Source organism: Glycine max, chromosome 18, assembly GCF_000004515.6.
Source record: "Glycine max cultivar Williams 82 chromosome 18, Glycine_max_v4.0, whole genome shotgun sequence".
In the NCBI taxonomy this organism is placed as follows: domain Eukaryota; kingdom Viridiplantae; phylum Streptophyta; class Magnoliopsida; order Fabales; family Fabaceae; genus Glycine; species Glycine max.
Window position 1 is genome coordinate 35,799,665 of NC_038254.2, and position 9,031 is coordinate 35,808,695.

Consider the following 9,031-nt stretch of genomic DNA (forward strand, 5'->3'; position numbering starts at 1 on the left):
TTCGCTCCAGGTATCAGAATGACTATTATTATATATGTATTTGGGGTAGTAAAAATTTTCCCATACCATGGCAACCTAGAAAAGCTCGGTTGAGGTCTCTAACTAGCCATAATCGCCTGTTTACTAGGTTTTTTTTTTAATTTTTCAAGTTTTATTGTTTTATTTTTCTAAACTTTCCTTAGGTAGTTTCCATAGTTAGACTTTGAACTTTTGTCTGGAAATTTTTGTGCTATCTTTTCATGATTTTAGGGTGTTTCTCACAAAATTTTAGCTCATTTGGATATTGTTTGAGTATAGCTATAGTTTTAACCCACCTCTTTTGCCCTGTCTGAGAAACACATGAACTGCTGCATATAGTGCATGACTTGAGGCAATCCAGGTGACTTACAATCCTTTGATCCTGAAACAGATAGGACATTCATAGATTAGTTAGGCATAGTGTGCATCTTGATTACCCTTAACATTTTGTACCTTTTGAGCATCCTGAGCATTCTGTTATTGGTGAGTCTGAGCATTTTGTGGTTGGTAATTTTGAACATCCTGATTTTAAGCATTATAATTTTGAACATTCTGAAAATATGGCTCAACCTCCACCTCGTGAGAGGACTCTAAGGGAAATGGTTACACCTGATTTCACTTATGAAAGCTTTTCAATACCCTGATGAGGATGTCCCATATGTTCTAAAACTGGACTAATCCACTTGTTGCCCAAGTTTCATGGTCTTGCAGGTGAAGACCCTCATAAACATCTAAAATAATTCCATATTGTCTGCTCCACCATGAAACATCCAAATGTCCTAGAAGATCACATCTTTCTGAAGGCCTTTCCTCATTCTTTAGAGGGAGTGGCAAAGGACTGGCTATATTACCTTGCTCCAAGGTCCATCACGAGCTGGGATGACCTTAAGAGAGTATTCTTAGAAAAACTTTTCCCTGCTTCTAGGACCACGACCATCAAAAAGGATATTTCAGGCATTAGGAAACTTAGTGGAGAGAGCCTATATGAATACTGGGAGAGATTTAAAAAACTATGTGCCAGTTACCCTCACCACCAGATTTCTGAGCAGCTTCTTCTCCAATATTTTTATGAAGGACTCAGTAACATGGAGAGAAGTATGATAGATGCTGCCAGTGGTGGAGCCCTTGGAGACATGACCCCTGTTGAAGCTCAAAATTTAATAGAGAAGATGACATCCAACTCCCAATAGTTTAGCACCAGAAGTGATGCTATAGTCATTAGAGGAGTGCATGAGGTAGCCACAAACTCAGCTGCATCATCTGAAACTAAGAAGCTTGAAGGTAAACCAGACGCCTTGGTTAACCTGGTAACCCAACTGGCCATGAATCAAAAATTTGCACCTGTCGCAAGACTCTATGGTTTATGCTCCTCTGATGACCACTATATAGACCTTTGCCCTTCTGTGCAACAATCTTGAGCAATTGAACAGCCTTAAGCTTGTGTTGCAAACATCTACAATAGACCTCCTCAACCTTAGCAGCAAAATCAACCACAGTAGAACAATTATGACCTCTCCAGCAACAGATACAATCCCGGATGGAGGAATCACCCTAATCTCAAATGGTCTAGCCCTCAACAACAACAACAGCAGCCTGCTCCTTCCTTCCAAAATGCTGCTGGTCCAAGTAGACCATACATTCCTCCTCCAGTGCAACAACAACAACAACATCAACAGAGACAACAATCCACTACTGAGGCCCCTCCTCAACCTTCATGGGAAGAATTAGTGAGGCAAATGACAATATAGAACATGCAGTTTTAGCAGGAGACTAGAGCCTCAATTCAGAGTTTAACAAATCAGATGGGGCAGATGGCCACCCAGCTAAACCAAGCTCAATCACAAAACTCTGACAAGCTGCCTTCTCAATCTGTCCAGAATCCCAAAAATGTGAGTGCCATTATATTGAGGTCGGGAAAGCAGTATCAAGGACCTCAACCAGTAGCATCTTCCTTATCTGCAAATGAACCTGCCCAACCTCACTCTACTCCAGAAAAAGATGATGACAAAAATTTAAAGAGTAAGTTTCCTAACAATTTCTATGCAGGCGAATTTTCTACTGGTAATTCTGACTTACAGCAGCAACATATCCCTCTCTCATTCCCTCAAAGAGCAATTTCCAACAAAAAAATGGAAGAGGTAGAGAAGGAGATCTTGGAAACATTTAGAAGAGTAGAGGTAAACATACCTCTGCTGGATGCAATAAAGCAAATTCCAAGATATGCTAAATTCTTGAAAGAGTTGTGCACTCATAAGCGGAAGCTTAAAGGAAGTGAAAGAATTAGCATGGGCAGAAATGTCTCCGCATTGATTGGTAAATCCGTTCCCCAAATCCCTGAAAAATATAAGGATCCAGGTACATTCTGCATACCTTGTATTATAGGGAACAATAAGTTTGACAATGGCATGCTAGATTTAGGAGCTTATGTTAGTGTTATGCCTATGTCTATTTTTAATTCTCTATCTCTTGGTCCTTTGCATTCAACTAATGTGGTGATTCATTTAGCTAATAGAAGTGTTGCCTATCCTGCTAGTTTGATAGAGGATGTCTTAGTTAGAGTTGGTGAACTGATTTTCCCTGTTGATTTTTATGTTTTGAATATGGAGGAGAGATTTTCTCAAGGATCAGTTCCCATCATTCTAGGCAGACCTTTTATGAAAACTGCTAGAACTAAGATAGATGTGTATGCAGGCACACTATCTATGGAGTTTGGTGATATAACTGTTCATTTTAATATTCTCGATGCTATGAAACACCCATCAGAAGATCTTTTTGTATTCCATGCTAAAATAATTGACCATATTGTTGATGAATACATGACTGATCTTCATTCTAATTTGCATGATTGTCCCTCTTCATGCATTGAATCTGAATTTGTATTTCATCATATGTCTGAATTTGATGCTGAGAGTGAATCTGAATTTGATATTGATTACATGTCTGGTGATGTTTTACCTCTTGAGATTGATTTTCTAGAGTCAGATAAAACTAACCATGCTTCAGGAAGTTCATATACCTTTGACTTTCTTTATGAGGTGCAGGCTGAGAAACCATCTCTTTCTACCACTATCCAGCCGGCCACACCAGAATTGAAGCCTCTGCCATCAAATTTAAAATATGCTTACTTCGATGATAGCAAAAGTTTTCCAGTAATTATATCTGCCTCCCTTGCTAATGAGCAAGAGGAGAAGCTGTTATCAGTTCTCAAGAAGCATAAGAAGGCTATAGGCTGGACCCTGGCGGACATTCCTGGGACTAGCCCATCCACATGTATGCATCGGATAAATTTAGAGGATGAAGCTAAACCAGTAAGACAGCCATAGAGAAAACTCAACCCGGTGATTCCTGATGTAGTGAAGAAGGAGGTAACCAAGCTTTTGCAAGCTGGAATCATTTATCCTATCTCCGACAGCCAATGGGTAAGTCCCGTCCAGGTAGTCCCGAAAAAAACCGGCCTCACCGTGATAAAAAATGAGAAGGAGGAGCTGATTCCTACTCGGGTGCAGAACAGTTGGAGAGTCTGCATAAACTATAGGAGGCTGAACCAGGTTACCAAAAAAGACCATTTTCGCCTACCATTCATTGACCAGATGCTTGAACGCATGGCAGGTAAATCTCACTACTGTTTCCTTGATGGTTTTTTTGGTTATATGCAAATCACTATTGCTCCTGAGGATTAGGAAAAGACCATATTCACTTGCCCCTTCGGCACTTTTGCCTATAGGAGGATGCCTTCTGCCTGTGCAATGCCCCTGGTACCTTCCAGCAGTGCATGAACAGTATTTTCAGTGATTTTTTAGAAAATTGCATAGAGGTGTTTATGGATGATTTCACTGTATATGGATTTTCTTTTGATGTTTGTTTGGATAGTCTGGAAAAGGTTTTGAATAGATGCATTGAAACTAACCTTGTTCTAAATTTTGAAAAATGTCATTTTATGGTTGAGCAAGGTATAGTTTTAGGCCACATTATTTCCAATAAGGGCATTGAAGTAGATCCTGCAAAAAATTTTGTTATTTCACAATTGCCTTACCCCTCTTGCGTGCGAGAGGTGCGATCTTTTCTTGGCCATGCAGGATTCTACAGGCGCTTTATAAGAGATTTTAGCAAAGTAGCCCTTCCACTATCCAACTTGTTGCAAAAGGAGGTGGATTTTGACTTTAATGATAAATGCAAAGAGGCTTTTGATTGCCTCAAAAGAGCACTGACTACCACCCCCATCATCCAGGCACCCGACTGGATAGCCCCTTTTGAGCTTATGTGTGATGCATCAAATTATGCATTGGGCGCTGTCCTTGCTCAGAAAATTGATAAATTGCCTAGGGTGATATATTATGCTTCTAGGACTTTAGATGCTGCCCAAGTGAATTATACTACTACTGAGAAAGAGCTGCTAGCCCTAGTTTTTGCTCTTGAAAAATTTCATTCTTATTTGCTTGGTACTCACATTATTGTTTATACTGACCATGCAACTCAAAAGTACTTGTTGAAGAAGGCCGATTCAAAGCCTAGGTTGATCCGATGGATGCTTTGGCTCCAAGAGTTTGACTTGGAGATCCGTGATATTAGCAGAGCACAAACTTTAGTTGTTGATCATTTGAGTCGAATCGAGCGTGTGTCTGAAGAGGACTCACCCATTCAGGATGATTTCCCAGACGATCATTTGTATATATTGTATAGTATTTTTGATTATTTTTCTACTTCCTGGTTCACTAACATTGTAAATTATTTAGTTGCTTCTGTTTTTCCTCCCTTAGCATCTAAGGCTCAAAAAGATAAAATTAAAAGTGATGCTAAGCATTTTATTTGGGATGATCCCTACTTGTGGAAATTGTGCAGTGATCAGGTCATTAGACGATGCATTCCAGATCATGAGACTAACTCAGTCCTGCAGTTCTGTCATTCTTCCGCACCGGGAGGTCATCTGGGTGTTCAAAGGCCAGCTTGCAAAGTCCTTGACTGTGGCTTTTATTGGCCCACCATCTTTAAAGATGCGTGGAAGACTTGTAGCACTTGTGAGCAGTGTCAGAGAGCAGGAAGTGCACTTACATGGCGACAACAAATGCCTCAGCAACCCATGCTATTCCGTGAGGTGTTTGATGTCTGGGGCATAGATTTCATGGGCCTTTTCCTGTCTCTTTTGGTTATGTTTATATTCTCCTTGCAGTTGATTATGTTTCAAAATGGGTGGAAGCCAAGCCGACTAGAACTAATGATGCTAAGGTTGTTGTAGATTTTGTCAAATCTAATATGTTTTGCAGGTTTGGAGTAACTAAAGCAATCGTTAGTGATCAAGGAACCCATTTTTGCAACAAATCAATGCATGCCTTGCTTAAAAAAGTGCTATTGTATAATTCTAGGCTTGGACTCATGAGTGGTAAGTTGAGGTCTAAGTGGATTGGTCCTTTTGTTGTTACTAATGTTTTTCCTTATGGCACAATTGAGATCAAAAGTGACTCCACAAATAAGAGCTTCAAGGTCAATGGACACCGACTTAAGCCATTCCTCACAAACCCTTCTTTAGTGGATGCAGTGGTGGAAGAGACCTCCTTACTCCACCCGACTTCTCTTCCGCCATGACTTGGGGAGTTTTCTTTTTCTGTCTCCTTCTTCACTTTTGACGCACTTGTCCAATTTTATTGATTGATCTGATTGCTTTGAATCTTGTGATCGTGCCACATTGAGGACAATGTGTTGTTTAAGTGTGGGGGGGGGGGATTGTTCTTTGTTTGGGTTTTTCTATGTTAAAATTGTGTTAAATTTGTTATGTTGGTTTTATGTTTAGTGTACAACATTGCATGTTTCTCTTTGAATTTTGGGTTATGTACAGGAAATGGGTAATTGTTTTCGAAACAGGAGTTTCTTGACATATTGTGAATTGAAATCCTTGCCTTCTCTACATGTCAAGTTAGTTATGAAAGGTCGAATTGAAAGTGATAAATTTACCATTGGTGAGATTTTGAGCCATCATTGTTTATTTTATTCAGTGTGCTTTGCCCCATTGATCACTTGCACAATAGCCTTGGCTTGACTCTTGTTGATACTTCTTGGTTACCATGCATGTTGGGAGATGATTTAGGCATTTTATTCTTATAAGCCTCTAGCCAAATGAGCCTACCTTGAATTAATTCCTTTGATAGCCCTTTTGAGCCTATGTTTCCATTTCCTTGTTTTGAAGCTCACTACAAGCCTTAAGTGAAAAACCATGATATCACCTTACCCTTAAGGAATTTTGGAGCTTTGGAATTGTTTTGGGAATAAGTGAGGGGGGGTATGTTTCATTGGAAGATATAATTTTTGGCCATGCTTAATGTTTTATTTTGGCCATGCTTGATGTATATATATATTGCCTAGTTCTTGCTTTAATCTTCAAAAATTCAAAATACTTTCAACTGCTGCAAATTCGTACTGTTCTAAAAAAAAAAAAAAAAGAAGAAGTGAAGTTGAATAAATGAGGTCTTGTTCTGAGGACTTGATTTGGTTTGAAGCCTTGGTTGATTTTGTTGATATTAGAGGTTTTAGGTTTATTACTTTTGCTTAATTTTCTATTATTCCCCATTGCTCCTCTATTCATTTAGGGTGTTAGCTACTTATCCCATACTTCTCTCTACCTTGTCCTTGGCCCCATTACAACCTTTAAAGACCTTTTGATCCTCATGTGCATGTGTTTGTCAATTTTAGAATTTTGCCAAGTCTATGTGGTGTTTGTTTTCATGGGTGCCTTGAGAGTCAACAATAGCCTAGACACTTGAGAGATAGAGTGCATGTCTTGTGAGGCTATATCACTTACATTTGAGCTGATTGACTACCTGACCATGTTTGGGATGCTTGGATGATTTTCATGACTATATTGATTCTTTAACTCATTACACATTCGATATTACCCATTCCTTGAGACTCATTGAGAAATATGTAATTGTTTTGGTGTTTGCTTATCTCTATTTAATGTCTTTGGATTTGTTCTTTGCTCTGTTTTTAATTTTTCCCAGGAGTGCAAAAAGCTAAGTGTGGGGGATTTTGATGTGTCATTATTTTCTCATATTTCTTAACCATTTTTGTCACCTATTTAATTACTGATTAACTCTAATTGTCAAATTTATTATTCAGTTTTATCAATTGGGCCCACTTGACTAATTTGGTGTTTTTAATTCAATTTCAAGATAATTATAAGCAATTGGGCTGAGCCAGATTGGACTTGAAGAGAGAAGGCAATTTTATTAGATTTCGTCTAATTTCATTTTATTGCATTCAGTTTTCATTTAGTATTTTTATTTCGTTTTAGGCCAAAATAATGTAATAGGGCCCAATGACTTTGAGTGACCCTTATAAATAGCAGCCTTAGGATTTGTGTAAAATCTATTCTATTATTAAGGAGAAAATACCCAAGCTGAGTGCATGGAGTTTTAGGGTTTTACGTTTTTAGCTTTGTATTATTGTTCACGTGAATGCATTTTCCATTTTTCTGCTTCTAATTGCAATTTCGTTTCTGTTCATTCTTCTGCCTTTAGTTTCATTTTCGTTTTCTGCCTTTAGCTTCACTTACGTTTTCTACCTTTAGCTTCATTTACGTTTTCTGCCTTTAGCTTCACTTACGTTTTCTGCCTTCTAGTTTCATTTACATTTTATGCTTTTGTTGAACTTATGGAAGGCTAAATTTCTAGTGTTGTTTCCCTCTGAGGATGAAGCGTAACTCTCTTTGAGGTTCTGTTTTTAATGTTGCTCTCCTATCGGTTTTCCCTTCACCAATTAACTCACATGTGTTCTGTTAAACTGTGCACACTTCGTGTTCGATTAATTGCCTCTGTGCTTAAATTAGGTTCGTGCTTAATGAACAAGGGGTTAATTGGTGTATGTGTTGCTTAATCACATATTGACAACCCTAAATTGATTTTTGCTTAGTAAATTAAATTAGGGTTGGATTAAGTGGTTAACTGCCAGGGGTGAAATCCTCATAACCTAGGATAAGAGAATGGCTTATGAGTCAGAGGAAATAACATATTTTTAATACTATTAATTTCGTATTCCAATCTGCTTGTTCTTAATTTCACTAAACAAGCACCCGCCAATTGTTACTGTTATAACGAAGCATATTATGAACATTTGTTTAGTCATTGCTCGTTGGGAAACGACCTAGGATCACTTCCTAGTTACTGCATTCTAATGTTTATTTGATTCAGGTACGGCCTCGATCAATGCCGTTCCCGTTACCTTTGAGGGGCAGCAACCCCTGCCTATAGGGGGGCACCCGTGAAGAACCTCGGTGTCGCAACGTGCCTTTTCGCGGGCAAGCGAAGGCGAGGCTCACGGGTGCGCTTTCCAAAGGAGGAAAGACGCGCGGAGTCGCCACCAACGTTTATTTGTGGGAAACGTCGGAAAAACTGAAGGAAACCGGTCAAAATGAAAATTCTAAGTTCGAGAGTTGTATCTACGTTTGAGGAAGGTATTAGCACCTCTCACGTTTGTCTCAAAGGACAACAACCTATTTTTTAGAATTGTGGAAATTGTATTACCTTAACTTTTATTTCTTTTTATTTTTTGAGGTCGACAATAGCGGGGCTTTTGCTCCTACGTACCCTCCATCGAAGAGGAAATCAGACCTACGTAGTTCTTTCTTAAGAGTGAATCAAGTGATTCTTTTTACTTTGAAAGGTGATCATTTTAAGGCGTTGGACCTTAAAAATGATCCATTTACTTGATAAGGAAAACTGAAATGATAAACTTTCAAACCCCATTTAATGACCATTTTTTTGTGGACGAGCTTGACTAGGCGAGTTGATTTTAGCCTTAGTTTCACTTTAGTTATTAATCACTTCGATTAAGAATGAGAAATCCCAAAGAGAAAACGTCCGATTGATTTTTCGTTTTATTTTACTAAAAGGTATTTTTTGATTATTATATTATTATTTTACCTCTTTTTTGATTTCCAACGTGGTTACGGCACGACCGAACGGTCGAAATTCATTTTAACAGAAATTAACGGATGATACAATTCAAATGATCGGTGGAAATTTAT